A 22,500-nucleotide genomic window follows, 5' to 3' on the forward strand; every position below is an offset into this window, starting at 1 on the left:
AAGCTACAAGGGAGCCAGATCTTCATTGGCGAGGATTTCTCCATGCGCGTGAGGGATATAAGACGCAAGTTGTTACCGCATCTGAAGCTAGCCAGGTCAGAAGGTAAAAGGGCTACGATGGTGTTTGATCACCTTCTGATAGAAGGTAAGAAGCATGTACTGGATGCCGATGGAGAGGTTCTTAAAGAATTAAGATAGGAAGGTGGCCGCCCTGATAGTGATACCACACAAAAAACGAAAAAGACTGTGAATAAGAAAATTGTTCCTGTGGTACGAAATAAGAGGGGAGATAGACCTGAAGCGACACCGGTTTTGACTGAAGCTAGTGCACGTGAATTCTCCGTGACTGGTGACATCACTGTCACAAACTTACGCGCAGGCCAGCCGTGTGCAGCTGCGGACAGTGATATTGAAAGTGTTCGTGTCACAGGGGCTCAGTGGCAGACCAGCGAATGTGTTTTGGCACTTGACAGTGGTGAAACGCCGCCGAATGGTGATAGTGACGACAATAGTTCTGTAGACAGCGCTGCTGTAGACGATACCTGTAATCTAGTCTCGGACGCCCAGACAATTATTATGATAGAGGATACACCAAATATAACTGATAATAGAAACGGCCGTGTAACCAATAGGCCTACTGCATTTACCCATTATCGTGACTGTCCAACCCCTCGCATTGCAAAAGACATGGATGATAGCGGCATTTATATTGCTTGTGGTTGGAATGTGTACGAGGATAAAGTTATACATGAAATGGATAGCAGCAGTTTATACGATACACGTATGTCTAGCAATGATAGTTGTATGCTTCATATGAACGAGCGTGCGGTCGAGAGTGGGGAGGGGGGAAGTGAGGGAGAAAGTGAAAACGAGAGTGGAAATGAGCAAGAACAGGGTGAAATTGATGGGGGTGGTGAGAATAGTGACGGTGATGACGAGGTGGTGGATGCGTCAAATTTAAATGGCACTGATCGATCTGATGACGTTGAAAATTCTTTTAACTCATTATCTTTTCTTCATTGGAATGTTTGCGGTATCTTGTCAAAATTAGACGATCCCGAGTTTGTCGATTTTCTCTCTTCTTATGACATTGTCTGTCTAGTAGAGACGTTTGTTCTAACTTTCGAGTCATGTCTTTTTAATGACCATACGGTTTTCGTCAAGCCAGCAGTCAAATTGACGCGGCAGGGAAGATGTTCGGGTGGGGTGATATGTCTAATACGGAATAATATTATCCCTCACGTAACACAGTTGGAAAGTGATAGCCACTACTTCCTTTCGTTTGTTCTGCATAAAGAGTACTTTAGGTTCACTAAGGACATTTTGCTTCTCTGTGCATACATCCCACCTGAACATTCACCGTATTATACTGCTTTTGATTTTGAAAATGGAATAAATATTTTAGAATCATGCTTGGCGGATAGTCTTTTGTCTTTGGATGATGTAGATGTAATCATATGTGGTGACCTGAATTCTAGGACCTCGGATATTACACCTGATTACGTTGACGAACAGGATTTATATGTACACGTTAGTAAAGTGGATTTGCTTGAGACAAAAAGGTCCTCCGAAGATAAAATCTTGAACAATTACGGGAAAAAATTGCTTTGTATGTGTACTGGTTTCGGATTGTGTATTCTGAATGGAATGTGTCATGGTGACCTTCGTGGACGATACACATTTATTTCTGATAGTGGAAGCAGTGTGAATGACTACTTTTTGATGTCTGTAAATCTATTTGAATCAGCTGCGAATAATTGCAAGTTAAATGTTTTAGAGCGTATTGAATCAGACCATATGCCGGTGGAGTTGGTTCTGCATGATAAAAGATGTATGCCGAATGCCATTATGAATGAAGCTGGTTGTGAGGTTGACGAATTTGTTGTCAAATACTGTTGGAAGACTGAATGTGCGGCTGCCTTCTCCTCTTTAATGAATTCAGGTGATGTACAGTACGAACTTGTCGATGCTGCTGCCTTAATTGAGAATGATGTTAACGCCGCACTGAACAAGTTTAATGATGTCATAAAACAGCAAGGTGAATGCATGAAAAAAAGAATGTCAATAGGTGGTAAGTCGTTACAGAGAGAATGGTTTGACCATGAATGTCAAACAGCAAAAAGGCATGTCCGTAAGATGTTACATAAATGTAGAAAATCAAAAGATGTTCTGGATAAAAATATATATTGCATTGCTAGGCGTGAATATAAATACCTGATCGTTATGAAAAAGAAAAGCTATAACGCTGGTCTACTCGCTGACTTGAGCAGCTCAGTAAAATCGCAGAAACTATTTTGGGAAACTATGAAGAAACTTTCACGGAGGAAAACGCAGCCGCGTCATAACATTTCTCTAGATGATTGGTTCCAACATTTTAAGAATGTATTAGAGAAGGACACACATGTAGCTATAGTGGACGTCGTTGATGGGGCTGTGGATGAAAATGCTGATGTTAATGATGAAGGAAATGATGATGATGTTGTTGAACATGTATTAGATAGACCGATTTCGAAAGAAGAAGTCACTCTTGCAATTAGAAAGCTGAAGAACGGAAAGTCTGCTGGTCCAGATGGGCTGATTGGTGAGTTTTTCAAGCATTCGGGTGAGGCTGTGGTGGTGTTTTTAGTAAAGTTGTTTAATGTCTTGTTTGATAGTGGTTTTTACCCGGACAACTGGAAGGAATCAATAATCTTGCCTCTGTTTAAGAAAGGTCAGATAAATGACACCAATAACTACAGGGGAATATCACTGTGTGATGTCAGCAGTAAATTATATAGCTCCATAATTAATAACAGATTGCAGGAATGGATTAGCATAAATGATATTACTGGTGAACATCAAGCTGGATTTAAAAAAGATCATTCAACAGTTGACCATATCTTTACACTCCTGGCGGCCATTCAGAAACAGTTTACAAATAACAGAAAATTGTATGTCGCATTTGTTGACTTTGAGAAGGCATTCGATTCGATTTCTAGGAAACTTCTGTGGCCTGTACTTATGAAAAACGGTATTAGAGGAAAATTGCATCGTTGTGTGAAAAGCATGTATTTGGATGTGAAAGCTAAAATAAGATGTGGCGCTAAATTTACTGATGTAATCAATTGTACATATGGGGTAAAACAAGGTGATGTATGTAGCCCTGTGTTGTTTTCGTTATTCATTAATGAATTAGCTTTGGAAGTAATGGAAAATGGAAAACATGGTGTGACATTTGATTTTGTTGAATTTTTCATATTGCTTTTTGCTGATGACATTGTATTGCTCTCCACAACTGTTGTTGGCCTGCAAAGACAGCTGAATAATATGTACAATGCAGCTTCTCGATTGGAGTTGAAAGTTAACATGAACAAAACTAATATTATTGTTTTCCGTAAAGGAGGATATTTAGCTAGTTGTGAAAAATGGAATTATGGTGCAGATAGAGTTGTTGTTGTTAACGCTTATAAGTATTTAGGAATATTTTTTTCCACGAGACTCAGTTTTAATGTTTCCTGTCAAGATTTGGTGAGTAGGGGTAAACGGGCAGTGTTTGGTATACTCCGTGTGTTGCACAAGCTAGAGAGTAGTTCTTACACATTGTTTACAAAATTGTTTGATTCTCAAGTCCAACCGATTGTGCAATATGGTGCTGAGATTTGGGCTTTCCAAAAAGGTACTGAAATAGAAAAACTACACTTATTCGCCATGAAACGATTCCTACATGTAGACATGAGAACACCAAACGACCTTGTGTATGGTGAATTGGGAAGATTCCCAATATATCTAAACTCATATGTAAAGTGCATTACATATTGGCTAAAACTAACAAGAATGGAAAATTCTAAGATCCCATGTAAAGCATACAAAGTTCTCTATAATTTAGATTGTAATGGCAAGATTACATGGGCGACGGATGTTCGTAAGTGTTTGTTCTCTCATGGGTTTGCAGATGTATGGTACAACCAAGGGGTGGACAGTATTGGTGGTTTTCTAAAATGTTTCAGACAGCGATTGATAGATTGCAGATGGCAAGACTGGAACGACCATATGCAAAGCAGTGATCGATTTTCTACATACAGATTGTTTAAGACCACAAGCTGTACTGAAGCGTATATAGATATGGAAATGAACAGCTATGTGAAAAGTGCATTAACTAAATTCAGGTTCGGTGTATCGGATCTTGCTGTACACAGGTGTAGGTATAGTGTACGGAGTGAGGAAGATTTGTTGTGTCGTCTGTGTAAATTGGCTGAAGAAAATGAAATACATTTTATGTTCTGCTGTCCTGCACTACGTGACCTAAGAGTATTATTGATAAAGCCAAAATATTATAACCATCCATGTATGTACCGATATACTTTGCTTATGTCTACTGGAAATGTCAGTCAAATATCCAAATTAGCACAATATATTTATCAGGGAATGAAAAGATTAATCACTGTGACATGATCTATGTACACATGTATTACTGTCTGATGTATACAAATTTGGGTCATTTATGAAACACAATATTTGCTATGATTATGTTGTATATGGACGCATACCCTTCAGAAGGGGCTCTGGCCTAAAACTGAATAAACTTTCGTATTCGTATTCGTATTCGTATTCTCTCTCTCTCTCTCTCGCTCTCGCTCTCTCTTAATCTGAGACTTTCTCTCTCTCTCAATCTGATACTTTCCACACATGTGCACGCAGGGCACTTACTGTTCAATCTTACAGCTTCATGTCAAATGCATAACTGTACAGTAAATAAGAGAAATCTCAGGAGAGGCATGGGGAGTTATTTTCGAAAATGATCTATTCAAAGACACTTAAAAGTTAAATTTTTAAAACAAGGTTTGATTGACAACTGCTCTCTCCCCTCCCCCCCCTTATTCCCACTCTCTATCTCTGTCTTCATTAACAAGTACAGATTTGAGTGTGTTTAGACTATTGTAATTAATGCAATTCACACATCAATGCTTTCAATTTCCATTGCAGGGTGGGAGGAATTACCATGAGGATGGAACAGAAAGCATTCACAGGGATGTAAACTACAAGGTTCAACCCCGACATTCTGGCTGTTGAGGCCAAGTAAGTGTGTGTCACTGTGTGTGTGTGTGTGTGTGTGTGTGTGTGTGTGTGTGTGTTTGCAGGTAAAATCCTTGTTTAACGCTAAGATGAATGTTACATCAGTCATATTATTATATAACAGAAAATCATATTTGAGAGAAGGCAGTGTTATTGTCAGGCCTCAGCCTAGGGTCATTGATACATGCTGATATTATATGACGCATTGTTCTAATCCTTGGCTGGTCGGCCATCACATCATTTCGGCATGTAGGAGATCTTCCGACAGAACAATTTGTTGTAGCTGGGACATCTTTACCTATGCATATTTTTAGTCAAGGTCCAACTGACATGCTATTGTCTTAGACATGTCATCGTCTGCACTGGTTGTATCAACAACTTTTTCCATGGCTACTGCTGTAGATTTTACAAATATATCGTCTGCTGCAAATTCAACAACTTCTTTGTCTGCTGGTGCTGCAAACTTAACAACTTCTGTGTCTGCTCCTGTTTAAAATTCAACAATTCTTGTTGTCTGGAGCTGCTGCAAAGTGAATGACTTCTTTGTTTGCTGCTGCAGATTTAACAAGTATATCGTCTGCTGCAAATTCAACAACTTTTTTGTCTGCCGCTGCTACTGCTGCAAACTTAACAACTTCTGTGTCTGCTCCTGCTTAAAACCCAACAATTCTTGTTGTCTGGAGCTGCTGCAAAGTGAATGACTTCTTTGTGTGCTGCTGCAGATTTAACAAATATGTGACCCTCCACCACGGAATGAGTCGCATCTCACCTTTTCATGATTTTTATATTTTTACATTTTCTTAGAGAGATTTTGAAGCTCTATCCAGTGGTGAAAACCGTTTTAGAAACGAGCGAAAACTTGTTGAGTTATAAGCCTGTGACTAAGGTGATCCTCACACTGATACCTTACACCTCCCGGACGTATATTGGGCCTAGCGCAGAACCCTGCGAGGTGACATCCGACACATTCTGTGGTGGAGGGTCACATATATCGTCTGCTGTAAATTCAACAACTTCTTTGTCTGCTGCAGATACTACACATTCAACAACTTCTGTGTCTGCTCCTGCTTCAAATTCAACAATTCTTTTTATCTGCTGCTGCAAAGTGAGCGACTTCTTCCTCTGCTGGTGGTGTTGCAAATAACCTCATATTTCCTTGTCTCTTCTGGCATCATTTCGGATGTATAATATATATCTGCAAAGACTTTTTTAAACCCAAAAGATGGAATAGAATTGGTAAATTTCTAGGTACAGAACCTAAAAGTGTGATACATGTATATCCAAACTCACTTCTAGAAACTTTAGAACTGATTCAACTTATGACATTTTTATCATGGTTGTGTATTTTTTATTTTTTATATTGTGGAAATATCAGGGAATGATGAATAAATGTTTAGAACATATTCTCAAAACATGTTTCTAATGGTTTTATTTATTTGTCTTTTGTTTTGTTTTATGTTAGCATGTACACTGTTTGGCTCAAAATATGAGACCTGGCCAGTACCACCCTTCCAATGAGACAGGGATCAAAAATCAACAGCCTGCATGCTCTCCGGATTAAGTAATACAACAAGATAAAATAGCGTTAGCTGCAAAGTTAACCATTCTCACCAAAAACCTTTTACAAACTTTGATTTGTTGGTGTTTGCTTGTCTTTTTTTAACATGGTTTTAGCTACATACATATATAACAAACACTACAACAACAGCAGACAGAAAAGACTATGGAAAATGCATCTTCAAATAAGAAAAAAAAATTACAAAGCAAAAAAAATATTTAAATACAATTATTTTCCTAATGATTTGTTTGATTATGTTTTTTAATGTTAGCACTCAACGTGAAAAATACATTCAAACAGCAGTTGTATTATACTTTTATTTTGGTCAAATTGACATTAGCGGTAAACGTTAAATTAACGTTAATTTAACATTATATTATGGTTTTATTTTGGTTAAATTAACGTTAAATTAACGTTAAATGTTAACGTTAATTTAACGTTTATCTTGATGAGTAAACTAACCTAAATCTAACGTTAATTTAAGGTTCGCCATAAAACGTGAAAGAAACGTAGCCATAAAAAATAAAACTAACGTTAATTTACCGTTACATTATGTTTGTTTTTAATGGGTTTTTTTTTAACAAATACATTTTTTTGAAAGGTTTGTTTTTGATATATATATATGTCAATTAAAAAAAAAAAGATATATTCTATTTAAAAAAAATTTTTTTTTGACATTTACAAAAAAAATGTTTGTTGTTGCCACCACAACAATAACTTTTTTTTTGTGTTGCTTTTGCTTTGATTTTAAACGGTTATGTGTCAACGTTTATTTAACGTTTTTTTAACGTTTCAGTGCAAACCGTTTTTTAATTGTTTTCGGGCAAACGTTAAATTAACGTTTGAAATTGGTTCGATTTTGAACGGTTATGTGTCAACGTTTATTTAACGTTTTTTTAACGGTTCAGTGCAAACCGTTTTTTAATTGTTTTCGGGCAAACGTGAAATTAACGTTTAAATATAGTTTGATATTGAACGGTTATGTGCTAACGTTTATTTAACGTTATTTTAACGTTTCAATGCAAACTGTTTTATATTGGTTTTCAGGCAAACGTTAAATTAACGTTTAAAAAAGGTTTGCCATGAAAACGGTTTGCTTGCTAACGTTAATTTAACGTTAATTTAACGTTTGCTTTATAACCGTTTTTCTGCTAACGTTAATTTAACGTTTAATGCTAACCGTAAACCAAAATCTAACAACTTACCTTCATTGTGTTTTTTTGGTACTTACAATAAGAATGCATTCTCTCTCTCCCTCTCTCTCTCTCTCTCTCTCTCTCTCTCTCTCTCTCTCTCTCTCTGTCTCTCTCTGTCTCTCTCTGTCTCTCTCTGTCTCTGTCTCTCTCTCTCTCTCTTTCTCTCTCTCTCTCTCTCTCTCTCTCTCTCTCTCTCTCTCTCTCTCTCTCTCTCTCTCTCTCTCTCATACGAAAAGAACGCCAAATCAATTATCTACCCAGACCTTGATAACACAAATCAAGTAGAAGTGCAATGCCAAGGCAATGCATACTCCCAGCGAAGGACAATTTGGCTCTTTCTCTCTCTAACACACACACACCTCAAGTCACAAAAACAAAAACACACATACACACTCACACACACCCACCCACACACACACACTGACTCACTCACTCACAAAAATCTTGCACACACTAAACACCGCACACAGAGAGACGGACACGCAAACACAAACACGCATAAACACACACAAACACACGTACAAATACCCACACGCACACACACACACACATATACACACATAAACACAAACACACACACACACACACACACACACACCCTTGTAAATAAACAACCACTCACACACACACACACACACACACACACACACACACACACACACACACACACACACATCGTACACACACACACACAAACACATGTATGGATACACACTCTCTCTCTCTCTCTCTCTTTCTATGTCTCTCTCTCTCTCTCTCTCTCATACGAAAAGAATGCCAAATCAGTTATCTACCCAGAACATGCTGGGTTTTTTTAAGCTAGCTATTCTTTCCAGATCCGTGCAACGACGTATATTATGGTCACCAAGACTGTACAAGCTTGGGTCGAGTGAACCAAGACTTTCTGTTTCATTATTAAAATGACGTCATCGTACTTGTTGCAAGCGTTCAATTTGTGAAGAGTGATGAGTTTGTCGAAATGCCAGCTGTAACACTTTGTATTGTGTCGTGTTTGATATAACACTAATCAGAGACATTCCGGAAGGTAATTTGCAAGACAAATGACCAAAGACCGAACAGCAGAGGACCCGTGAGCAGGATGGGTTTCGTGGAGAAAGAAATGCTGATGTGTGCTGTCCTGATTTTCGTCACTGGCGGTAAGTGTCACTCTCCACGGATAGGGATGGGGTGCATGGTGAGGTGGTTTTTGCGCGGTGCGTCCAGCTAGCGCTTCGTGTCATTTGTGCTACGTATCGTTCGCGCTATTTTCTGTAGTGCTATCGACACAAATTGCCAAAAACAGTAGTGCTATCGGCACGTAGTGCTGTAGTATTGACACATGCCATTATCACTTCGACTACGTCTCAATAGAACTACGTGTCGATATCACTATTCTTGAAAAACCAAAGTACTGTAGCGCTACGTGTCGATAGCACTATACTACATGTTCAAACGGCAGACACTTCCCTTTGTGTGTGCGTGTGAGTATATATTGTCTGGATGGCTGGCTGTCGGATCTGTATGTCTGTCTGTCTCTGTCTGTCTCTTTCTCTGTCTCTGTCTCTCTATCTTTTTTTCACCCGTATTTATTTCATGGTTGTTGTTGGTGTGTTTTTTGTTGTTGTGGATTTTGTTCTTCCCCCATATCCCGTGGTTTGTTTTTGAGTCTGTGGCCTTAGTATAATAAACCATTCTGAGCTCTCTCTCTCTCTCTCTCTCTCTCTCTCTCTCTCTCTCTCTCTCTCTCTCTCTCTCTCTCTCTCTCTCTGAACCTCTCAATCGCTATTTCTCTGTACCTACCGGTCCCTTCCCCCTCTCTCTCTCCATCTGCCTTTCTGTCTTCTCTCGCTCTTTCTTTCTTGCTTGCCTTTTCCCCCTCCCCACTCTCTCTCTCTCTTTCTCTCTCTCTCTCTCGCATGATACCGTATATACATACACGGATGTGTTTCTGTGTGTGAGTGTGTGTGTACAATACCGTGTGTACGTATGCGTGTGTGCGTGTGCGTGTGTGCGTGTGTGTGTGTGTTAGTGCTTGTGTGTGTGTGTGTGTGTAATTACAAGAATCAGTACATTAGGACTTTTGGTGACGAATTCTATGCATTTAAGTATGCATCTATGTTTCTCCATAGGTTGGGGGGGGGGGGGTCATTCTTGGCTAGTCCAGAATGACCCCCCGATTAAAATAGGCCAGCCCAGAATGACCCCCCGGTCAACACTGACTAGGCCATTCAGTTTTGACCTCCCCTTCAAACTTCAAGAATAAGTACTTTAGGACCTTTCCAAAAATATATATATAATTATATATTATCGCATTTTTACTGATCACATGACAAATCATTGGTCAACTAGGAACTGTATATCAATTGACATCACGCAGGAAGTTCCCAGCGAATTTGATATCGTGCAGGAAGTAGTTTATCAATTTTAATTTTGAAGAATAAAATGTCACCTGAAGGAAACAAATGTCTCCCTTTTTTTTAAATCACAAAATAATTTATACAAGAAAAGTAATTGAATCAGAAATAGTAAGCTGTGCAATGAATAAAATCAAACTTTTCCCACCCAGCTTTAACAGAGAAGTAGTAGAAAAGAATGTTACAATCTTACCGACTGAGGTAGTTGGAACAGCCATAAACAAAGCTGACCTTTAAAGTATCAGCAGTGGCAGTACTTAGAAAACTGTGAGATCTCTTGCAGTGTTTCAGCGCACATTACTCACAAAAAGGCAGGAAATGAGCAGCCGATTTAAACAGTTCGCACCTGCATGAACCATTGTCCACCTTTCTTAGTCGTAGCCATACAACATCAACAGAACAACTTTCAGCATCTTTCACACAGTCACAGCGCCGTCGGAGGACGCCATTTTGGATGCGTCGTAAGCGAGACTGAGCTTCGACAACATTATTATGCAGTCCGCCGATACCGACAAATACCTGGAAGCTTTCTTGGGCACAGACAATGAGCCAGAGGACTTCGCTGATACTGCCTGGCGCACTTCAGTTCCTGCCATCGTTCAGAATTGCCAAATCGAACAGTCAACAAGTCGCGTAAGGCGAAAATACAATATTTAGTCAAGTAGCTGTCGAACTCACAGAATGAAACTGAACGCAATGCAACGCAGCAAGACCGTATACTCGTGGTCCACCGCTCACGGCATAGGCAGTGAAATTGACAAGAAGAGCGGGGTAGTAGTTGCGCTAAGAAGGATAGCACGCTTTTCTGTACCTCTCTTTGTTTTAACTTTCTGAGCGTGTTTTTAATCCAAACATATCATATCTATATGTTTTTGGAATCAGGAACCGACAAGGAATAAGATGAAACTGTTTTTAAATTGATCTCGACAATTTAATTTTGATAATAATTTTTATATATTTAATTTTCACAGCTTGTTTTTAATCCGAATATAACATATTTATATGTTTTTGGAATCAGCAAATGATGGAGAATAAGATAAACGTAAATTTGGATCGTTTTATAAATTTTTATTTTTTTTTACAATTTTCCGATTTTTAATGACCAAAGTCATTAATTAATTTTTAAGCCACCAAGCTGAAATGCAATACCGAAGTCCGGGCTTCGTCGAAAATTACTTGACCAAAATTTCCACCAATTTGGTTGAAAAATGAGGGCGTGACAGTGCCGCCTCAACTTTCACGAAAAGCCGGATATGACGTCATCAAAGACATTTATCAAAAAAATGAAAAAAACGTATGGGGATTTCATACCCAGGAACTCTCATGTCAAATTTCATAAAGATCGGTCCAGTAGTTTAGTCTGAATCGCTCTACACACACACACACACACACACACACACACGCACACACGCACACACACACATACACCACGACCCTCGTCTCGATTCCCCCCTCGATGTTAAAATATTTAGTCATAACTTGACTAAATATAAAAAGAGTACGACTGAGGAAGTAACTGGGACATTCTTCGCTGTTCCTTCCAACTGGCAACTCCACTGAACTTGTTAGCCTTTGTTGGTGATCTGTTTCGACCGTATATTTTTGATTGTTTTTCATTATAAATGCCTTATTTTGTCTGAGAAAAAGAACCAGTTACTGAAAAATAAAAGTAAGAGCAGCAAAGTTACGAAAGCAGTAAAAGACAATCCAACATTTCCAACATTAAATACAAGGCAGTAGCCTCCCTTGCGTTTGTCTGACTTCTTAGGTAGGTTTATGATTCCTACTGTTCCGAAATCGAATGCGATAAAATCGTTATCGTTAGATTTGACTGTGATATCAACATTTATCAGTCTGAATGTCTCGAAAGGCTGAATCATATCATTCTGGGCTTACGCCTCGATGTGATATGATTTCAGCTTTCTCGACATTCAGACTGATAAATGTTGATATCACAGTCAAATCTAACGATAACTAATGATATATGTATTTGTCATCATTTTCACGAGTTTTCATTCACAAGCACCTAGGAAATAAATCTCATGTTCCCCAGGCAATAAATCCCCGGTTACCATAGTTGCAGGAAGCAGGTTATACATGGATAATCAAAAGCAAACCCAATAGAAACGCTCCGGGATTCTTCGGCTCTTTTCATTGGTGTTTCCCCAGACCTAAACAGACGACACGACACTGCTTTGCAAAGTTCCAAAAACGAACTGGCAAACTAGCAAAAGTAAACAAAAAACAAAACTACTTCATGAAAGGTCATACATTCATCAAAAACAAATGAAACCTAGCGATATGGTTTGTCTTCTTACAGAGTCATGGAGTGCGTGTATCTGTGTTTCGATACACAGACGTTCGGAGAAACACGAACGTCAAGTTCAATTAAAACGACCCCTGACACACACATTTTGACCCGTGCACAAGACGTTGTATCGATAAACGAAGCACAAATAAGAAACAATAATAAACGCATAGAAAATAGCAACAAGATATGCAAACATCTAAGAAAGCCGAGCAAGCAGAATGACAGGTCTAATGAAAAACAAAGAGGTACTGAGTCGGAAACAAGATCGCGATTCTTTCCTTCGCTGCACGACGCAAATCTTGTGTGACCTTTGACCAAACGTAGCTTCCACATTCGATCACTCAGCTTAATAATTACAACGGAAAGCCGAGGGGGTGGAATACCGAGATGAACCTACAGAACTGTGCATCCTCAAACCTGACATATTCATCCCAACATTTAATGAACTCAAAAACACAGAAAGTTGCTTTCACACGCCAGCTCATTCTGATAATCCTCGCTCCACGGCTATCGTTGATTGCCAGTGGTTATCAAACCGGGACACGTGTGGTTATCGGCACGGAACCCGTGTTTCAAAGCATGGCTCCCTGGGTTGATTGTGCACTTATTTTCTCACTACCAAAATGATGACAAAAACAATGTTTGGTGGTTTGTTGACAGACCAGCTTTTTTGTCGGTCCTCGGGGGGCATATCGACTTTTGTTTCATATTTATTGACCGCGGCCTTTGGCCTTGGTCAATAAATATAAAGCAAAAGACGATATGCTCCTCCTCGGACCGACAAAAAAGCTGGTCTGTCAACAACCCATCAAACATCTTATAATACTCACACAATTTGTTGGAAAAATGATTAAAAAAAAATAAAAATTCGAGAGAGAAAAAAGACGTTTTGACGGGGCTTCCCTTAAAACTTCAAAAATAATTACATACAGACCGGGCGGTCATTGTGGGCTAGCCTACTTTGCTGTGGAGATACATAGATGCATAAAGGCATAAATATATGCATAGATTTCGTCATCAAAAGTCCTAATGTACTTATTTTTGAAGTTTGAAGGGAAGTGTCGAAACTTTTTTTTAAATTTTTTTATTTCATAAAGTAAATTCTTTTTCTCGATTTAAAAAAAGAATCATTTTTTCCAAAAAATATTGTGCACATATTCCTTTTAAAAGGTCCCCCCCCCAAACCTGAGGAATTACATAGATGTATACATGTATGCATACTTTTTGTCAACTTAAGTCCTAATGTACTTTTATTGAAGTCTTGCACATATGAAATTTAAGTTGAGGAGTTTAGTTACAGGTCCCAAGACCGATCCCACTTTATTTTGAGTCCACTGGCCTAGTCCACCTTTCTTGTCATGATAGATTCACTATCAGGTCTTGCACATATACATATATTTCGTTTTAAAAGGTCCTAAAGTACTAATCCTTGAAGTTTGAAGGGGAGGTCCACACTGACTGGCCTAGTCATTTTTGACCGGGGGGTCATTCTGGGCTAGCCTATTTTGACCGGGAGCCCAGAATGATCCCCCCCCCCCCCTTAAATCTAAGATATACATAGTTACAAATATGCATAAATATTGTTTCTGGTAATGGTCCTAATGTACTCATTCTGGAAGTTTGGAGGGGGGTCTAGACTAGCTCATGATCAGGATGACCTCCCGGTCAAACTGGGCTGTGTGAAAATAGGCTGCTACACCGAGATCAGTCATTGCCCAAACAGTAGTACGGTTTGGCTGTTGATAAACCCAGACACCAAGGCGGGCTGCACTGGTCTTTCCAAAGCATGCGAAGAAACTAGTGTTGTAGTTTTGTTTTAATTGGGACTCTGCCTGTCTTGTACCCTGCTGTGACTGACATTGTGTTGAGGGTCAACCAGAATTGTATACATGTGTAAGTTCAAATACGTATACTGTAAGAAGAATAGTAACAAAGTAATGTTCACTTTTTTTTACTTGCAGGAAAGCAAGGAGTGGGGGGTATAAACATCAGGAACTGTGATAATAACATGCTGGACATTCGCGAAAATACAGTTAACACTATAGTGTGCGAGGGTTTTAACTCTTCGTTCAACATCGAATGGTCAATAATAAAAGGTAGCGAGACTATTCAAGCTGCATCGTGTACTGCCTCAACATGCACGATACAAGAGCCTGAACAATTTGACGCGAGGAGGACAGGCAGTGAAAGCCACCTGACATACCAGCAGAAAGACCGTGACAAGGACATTTCAGCAAACGTTGTCTGTGGAAGCTACTGTGGCAAGACAACAGCGGTTGCAATCTGTGCATTCAATGTGATAAGTAAGAACCCTTCATTGATTTGTATGTTTTGTTCTGACATTGTTGGTTGCATTTTCTTTCTATTCCTGGTTGTAGTTTTATTTTCAGCGTGGCTTGATATGCGTGTAGGTCTAGCTTTCATATTGCTGTATTTGATAGGAGAGTGAGTGATTCGTGGTTTCATTTTCACAAGGCAATTTTCATATGAGCAGTCCTAAGTTAATTTTGCCGACTTTTGACAACAAGTGCGCATGTTTCAATATTTACACAATGGTTTCCCCAGTTTTCCCAAAGCGTTTTACCACATTTTACCGTATATGGAAGTTAAAAGTGACGCATTTCACCTTATACAGAACATAAGTTGCAGTCAAAGAGTGTACTAAATAAAGATATACTGGCCAAGCATGTGTGTCATTCGATAAGGGTTATGTTCCTCATTCCTGTATCACACTAATAAGATTGGTGAACAAATGTGACCCTCCACCACGGAATGAGTCGCATGTCACCTTTGCATGATTTTCTTATTTTTTACATTTTCCTATCCTACAGAATTATGTATGCTCTATCCAGTGGTGAAAACCGTTTTAGAAAAGAGCGAATTTTGTTTAGTTAAAAACCTGTGACTAAGGTGACTCTCACACTGTTACAAGACACCACCGGACGTATATTCAGCCTAGCGCTGCAGAACCGCGCGAGGAGACATGCGACTCATTCCGTGGTGGATGGTCACAAATGAACTTGCACTGTGTTCCCCTCAAAAGCACGAACTATGATGCATATGTTTGCAGGTTGGGCTGTTCTGACCAACTGCTTTATAGCGTACAACAACAGGACACAGACACTCACAGGCAGTTGTGATTATGACAAAGCATATTCCTCCAGCAAGAGCGTGAGCTGCACATGGTTTCAGAATAGACAGGTAAAGAAACTGTTGTGACATGTAACAAGGTTACTTTGATAATTCAAATAACTTAAAGTGATATAGATGAGCAAAACCATTGTCTCGCATCACCCTTAGAGCTATACGGTTCACGTTGGGGGTTGCATACAACAAACAAACACTTAACATAATTTGCTTACAGGCCAACAGCGATTGGTTCTTTCATCCTCACCACCGCCATCGACCTGCTATGTCTGTCTAATGTCGGCTGGGCGTCCTGTTGCTCTGAGAACCACACTCGGTTTGTCACGTTCCTTGTCGAAACGTTGTTCATTGTCATTGGTTTGTATATTTTGTTGCGAGTCCAGTATATTAGGTATTACTCCACGTTCCATGAGACAAGTGCGTTGGTCCGCGATAAGTGTGGTCAGGAGAGACTCCACAGTTTTAAGCAGACGTATTACAGTACTACCTGGCAAACCAGTACTATCTGGATAGCAGTGAACAAGAAAAGGACTTCTCCCTGAACAAAACTTCTTTTGCCTTTGCGAGCAGTTTTAAAGCGTCCCGTACACAGGTCTGACATTGTAGCCGTCGCGAGATGCTCAAGCAATGATGCTATAAAAAAAATAAAAAAGTAACAAAAAAAGTTATGAGCGAAGCTCTCACGGCGAAAGCACACACACGCACCGCCCCTGTACTGGCTGGTAGCGTGTTGTCTTTCACCCACACTGACACAGTTGTTAAGTCAACATCGCTATCCGGCTTTTCTTTTCGGGTTGACTCACTCTCTCTCCACCCCCCTCCATCTCTCTCTCTCTCTCTCTTTATCTCTCTCTCTCTCTCTTTATATATCTCTCTCTCTCTTCCTCCCTCTTTCTCTCTCTCTGTTTCTCGCTCGCTCTGTCTCTCGCTCGCTCTCTCTCTCTCTTCCTCCCTCTTTCTCTCTCTCTCTCTTTATCTCTCTCTCTCTCTCTTTATCTCTCTCTCTCTCTCTCTTTATATCTCTCTCTCTTTCTCCTCTTTCTCTCTCTCTGTCTCGCTCGGTCTGTCTCTCGCTCTGTCTCGCTCTCTCTCTCTATCTCTCTCTCTCTCTCTCTCTCTCTCTCTCTCTCTCTCTCTCTCTCTCTCTCTCAGTCTCTTATGTGAGCGCGCGTGTCAACTGCAGACATCATGTTTATTTAAAGAAAATGCCGCAATTTCCTGCTGCTTCAAAGCTCAGACACTCATGACAAAAGCACTAAAAGTCTCTCACTTTTAAACTGTCTGTTTAAAATCAGTTTATTAACAGAAACAAAAAATCCACATTGATACAAGAATGGAAAATGGTGAAAAATCTAAGTCAAGCGGATAGGAAACCGGTGATAAATTATGTAAACTATGTTATACGACTGTAATGCAGTTTGATGTCAAGTACATCTAACACAAATTAAGTAAACATTTACTGCAAGAACATCTGATACCTGGCAAATGATTTGTCACTTGTGTCTGTAATACGACAATGGCCAGTTGAAGAAAAATCAACCGGACAGAATTAACAGAACGAAACTAACGAAAAAACGACTATGTAACACGGTCTTTAGTATTAAGCAGGATGCTATTAGTCGGTCAAGGTTATGAGTCAGAGCCACAGCTAGTACCGTCCTTACTCCGGGCTCGCCAGTTATTATTATGCTTTCAAGTTTCTCTTTGTGGGATGCTTCTCTCTCTCTCTCTCTCTCTCTCTCTCTCTCTCTCTCTCTCTCTCTCTCTCTCTCTCTTTCTCTCTCTCTCTCTCTCTCTCTTTATCTGTGTGTGTGTGTGTGTGTGTGTGTGTGTGTGTGTGTTGGGGGTGGGGGCTGGTGAAGGGGGGGGGGACAAAAAGGAAAAACAGAACTAGATCACTACAATGCAACACATTCAATGAATGATAGTTTGCCACAATTGCATATATGTGTATACCGGCTTACATTCTTCTCGTCCTCTTTGTCTGCCGCAAGTCCTCTTTCGCCACAAAACGCAACAAGCAGCCCTGCAGATGAAAAATAGCGACACGTGCATTTTGCAGCCGAACTTCATGACGCGCGCGTAAAAGGGGAATCCCCGGGAGTTCCCATTGCTTGAGAAAATTATATAAACTTAAAACATGAACATGTAACGAAATGCGAAAATGTGGCAGCTTGTCAGTAGGCTTGATATTTATCACTCGTATAATAGGAGTATTTGAAGTGTCTTCCACAAGCAGCGAAAGTGCAGAAATGGTTATTCTGACCCATTTGACCAGATAGTACTGGCCAACCAGGTAGTACTGTAACAGACGTACGACTGAGTTTCTTAGTGGCGGTTTTTCCTGGCAGTTTTGACTAATTCTTCACAACAGAAATTGCGGGTCTTGCCACAGCGACGACAGCAAGCGGAAACGTCTGTAAATTTACTTCTGAATTTCTGAAGATCCAACAAGATGTGTTCCACTGTTTTGAGTTGTGTTACTGTCTTCCGTGTCCATTGAGCTGGAGCAGCAGTTTGTTTCTTGAGTCATATTACTTATGACATGACAAAGGTGAGTCATTGTTAGGAAACGCTGCCGTTGCTGAACTTTGGTTCAGTTTTGTGTGTTGCATGTAGTTGACTTATTTGTACTTTGTGGGAAAGTACCGATATAATATTTTGTAAACACAATATTTATGTTTGGACGAGAATGCAGGTGAACTTTCTAGTCCTGTCAAAACAAGTTGTTTACCACGTTGTTTTGAGTCGTGGGTTCGTGGCGTTCGCTCGGATTAAGTGAGTCGGCACTTTTGATGTACGTCACAGAGAATGTCACTATTCTAGTCCATGGACAGTTCATCTAATTTTAGTTGTATCATGTTCGGTCTGGATAATTCTCGAGATTGAGTATTTACTATATAGGCCAGCGCAATGTGTATGTTAAAAAGCTTCTACTTTGAGTTCTGCTACGATGTGCAGTTGTATGTATGGAATGCTAAATAAATCCTCGAACTCAATTTGACGAGTTGTTTTCTGCTGCGACGACGGGCGACGTAGAATAAAATAACACAACTATACGACGTTTGAGAACTTGTGGCAATCTCAAGTGTCGTGTAACAGTCATACACGCATTTGCATTTCCTGTTGATTCGTTCGTATATGTACTGTTTATGTAGTCAGCTAGATATTGACTGTTTTTATTTAGACATCAATTCGTATTGTAAATGTTACTTAACAAGTGAGTCACGGGCACTTTCAGGGCAAACACACTGTATGCCCTCCAGCTCTCCACTTGTACACATAGCTAGTGCTAATCACAAAACAACTAAAGATTGACACTCATGGTATTCGTTCTAGAGAGAAAATGTAAGTTGTACGCCCTCACCGCAAAGCCATTAGGGGCATGTTACACGGGAAAACCCGGCTTTGTTTGAATTTTTTTTAAATGGGGGGGGGGGGGGGGGGATGTAGACAGCTGGCTGCCGGCTGCTAGAGGAGACCTGAAATGGGCTTGGGACCGGGTTGGGTCGTCTTGGGTCAGTGCTAAAATGTTTACTTTATTGGCTGTTGGCCGAACGGACACCCGGGCTTCATATTTTCGCATGCATGTATTCGTGTTTCCAAGGCCTGAGGCTTTCGCTGTGACCCTGGGATCTTTATCGTGCGCATGCGTGCACACGGGGGTGTTCGGACACCGATGAGAGTCTGCACAAAGTTGACTCTGGGACACACATCCCGCGCCGAACTTGGGGGTTGAACCCACGCTTTCTTTTCTTTATTTGGTGTTTAACGTCGTTTTCAACCATTCGAGGTTATATCGCAATCCACGCTGATAGTAACAACCGGTTTTAAAGCCAGCGCCTCTACCGACTGGGCAAACTCCCCCCCCCCCCCAATTTGTTGGGGTCAAGAAGTTCCATGGAGGGCGGGGGGTATGGAGTAACTCATAGTGTTTTGCTCAGAACATTCCTACCCAAGCAGAGCCGCGCTAGGGGTACGCATTACCGTGAAGCTGGCAGTCAGTGCTACCAAATGTCGTATGTGTCTACCACTCGGTGGTGACATAATGTGGGTCTATGTAAGCAGATGCCAGCGCAAGCAATTGGTACAGGAGAACCTTAGAGGCCACAGCCTCGGCCGTCTGAGGGATCCGTGTGTCTGGAGGCACATTTGGTTTCTGGGGTTCAAACGGAGCTGTTGCCTCTTTTTTTTTTTGCCGTCGAGTAAATAAGCATAAATTACAAGAAGTTAAAGGCACAGTAAGCCTCCCGTAAACCATCACAGAGCTCCCCGAGCGTCTATATACAGTACAAGCATACTTCCATTTGAACGCTCACCGAACGGGAACATCCTGGCTGCTTTCTGTCGAGCGTGAGACATTTTCCAAGAATTTATTTTCGTGGACTTGGCCCTGAAGAATAATGGCGCCTCGTTTTTGCGCTAGACCTAACTTTTAAAATCTAAATAATAGATTGACAGCTTGTTACACAAACATTCTTTAATCATAAAAGAATTCGTTTTTCATCAAGACAAGATCAGAACAATGTTCTCAATTGGTGAGTGTTTAAATGAAAGGGTGTTTGTACTGTGTGTAAAAGCCTGACCGTATCTGTGATGGTTTACGGGAGGCTTACTCTGCCTTTAAGAGGACACGAACAAGCGCCCTTCATCTCCAATCCACCCCCCGCGGGTTAGGGGGAGTCCCATATTGGTTGGGACGAGAAAGAATTTACCCGATGCTCCCCAGCATGTCGTAAGAGCCGACTAACGGATTATGTTTCTCCTTTTACCCGTGTTAAGTGTTTCTTGTATAGAATATAGTCAATGTTTGTAAAGATTTTAGTCAAGCAGTATGTAAGAAATGTTAAGTGCTTTGTACTGGAAACTTGCATTCTCCCAGTATTGTACTACGTTGCAAGCCCTTGGAGCAAATTTTTGATTATTGCTTTTGTGAACAAGAAACAATTGACAAATGGCTCTACTCCATCACCCTCCTTCCCTCCGTCGCGATATAACCTTGAACGGTTGAAAACGACGTTAAACACCAAATAAAGAAAGAAAGAAAGCATCTCCAATCCAAATTATGATAGTGGGTAAACCAGTCTGTGTGTGTGTGTGTGTGTTTGAGGATACACGTCACTTGTTCATGCCAATGCTTGCTATTCTCTCAGGTGCCAGGAGAAAAGGTTCCGTACAACTCTCGCTTACTCTATTACACATGTCGTATGGATAAAGAGCGATTACTTCCCTTTGGTTATTTGACAACTGTCTGTGTGTGGGTTTTGTTCAGGTCCAATTTACTGGTAACATCACGCGAACCGACGTGTCAAAGTTGTTTACAAAGGGCAAGTGCACGTTTTCTATAAATGGCCTCAAGAGCTGGAGGCCTGGCAGGCACACATACACCATCCTGTTCTACCCTAGCCGTGGAGAAAAAACAGTTTCTAAGGGAAACATAGGTAAGTTGGAATTGTGATACAGAAAAGAGAAGGATTGTGAACCCTGCGAGGATGTTTAATTTCAAATTGTTATAATATATAGTACTTTGTTTAGCTAAGAGAAGGGAATTACTTTTCTGTTAGAAAATGCATCAACATCAATGTGATGAACGGTCAGAACTGTCGTGTAACGTATTTTGCTATGTAAGTCTATGGGGTGCTTGATGAAGTGTTTGTAACTGTTTGTGTAATTGTGTCCAAGCAGCACTTACCGTCTTATTGTTTGACTCACCAAAGTGACTTTGAGAACTGAGACTGATTGGGCTTCGTCACATTTCAAGGTCACAGTGTGGCCGTGATCGGATCATACATTGAAGAAAAGTTATTTACTTACACGTTTTTTGAATCTAGGAATTTAAAATTGTACACGATTGTGAGGTTTCATGATCGTCACACAATGTCTGTGTGTGTGTGTGTGTGTGTGTGTGTGTGTGTGTGTGTGTGTGTGTGTGTGTGTGTGTGTGCGTGCGTACATGCGTGTGTGTGTGTGTGTGTGTGTGAGAGTATGTGTTTGTGTGTGTGTGCGCGCGCGCGCGTGTGTGTGTGTGTGTGTGTGTGTGTGTGTGTGTGTGTGTGTGTGTCGGTACGTGTTGGGTCAGTCTGCGTGCATTTATATGTATTACGGCTCCATCTACAGAATAAACAACTTCAACAAAAACCATACACCTCAACTGCAACATTTACAACAACATCTACAACAACAACAACAACAACAATGTTATTGACAACAACAATAGCATCAAAAACAACAACGTTAACAACTAAACAAAACAAGTAGAATCTTTGGCGACGACAGTGCCTTGCCAGGGATGGACATTGTTATCTGTATCGGATACGTTTAGTTGACCTACTTACATTATCTGATCTTCTGTCTGTTCACTAAACAGATTGTTGGGTCGACGTGCTTGTGAGTATTTTGTTTTGTCCAAAATCACGTTCCATTCACTATCTAATCTTGTTGTTTTTGTATTCTGAATTTTAAAACGTTAACCTTAACCCTAATGTTTTGGATTTCAGCACCATCAACAGAAATATCCCTCACGACATCATTTGATGGTGAAAACGACGGGTCGCCAATAGAGCTTCAACGGGGTCAGGAGGCTTTTGTCTTGACGTGCCGTTATGACAACAGCACGGGATCGGCGGGGCACGTGAGCTGGTGTAGAACAGGGTAAGCCGTCTCGTATCGATATCATATAATATCAGCCATGACTGTGATGACGATATTTCGCAGACGACGATGATATCATTATAATGTAATTAAAAAACCAATACTTACAACGACAATAACGTTTCTGCTCAGGATGGAGATGGTGACGATTAGGATGATAGTGGCGCTGTT

The 22,500-nt window shown here is 40.4% G+C and overlaps 1 protein-coding gene and 1 long non-coding RNA gene across 2 annotated transcripts in view; one reads left to right on the forward strand and one right to left on the reverse strand.

The window, feature by feature from the left end:
* Window positions 1-22,500, reverse strand: part of LOC138973590 (uncharacterized) — a 171,523-nt gene that overhangs the window by 23,590 nt on the left and 125,433 nt on the right. The window lies entirely within an intron of this gene.
* Window positions 8,747-15,725, forward strand: LOC138972322 (uncharacterized). The gene is made up of 3 exons (XR_011457556.1): window positions 8,747-8,963; window positions 14,493-14,834; window positions 15,602-15,725. It is a non-coding gene; the product is annotated as an uncharacterized lncRNA (long non-coding RNA).

The sequence above is a fragment of the Littorina saxatilis genome, linkage group LG8 (genome assembly GCF_037325665.1).
Source record: "Littorina saxatilis isolate snail1 linkage group LG8, US_GU_Lsax_2.0, whole genome shotgun sequence".
Lineage (NCBI taxonomy): Eukaryota > Metazoa > Mollusca > Gastropoda > Littorinimorpha > Littorinidae > Littorina > Littorina saxatilis.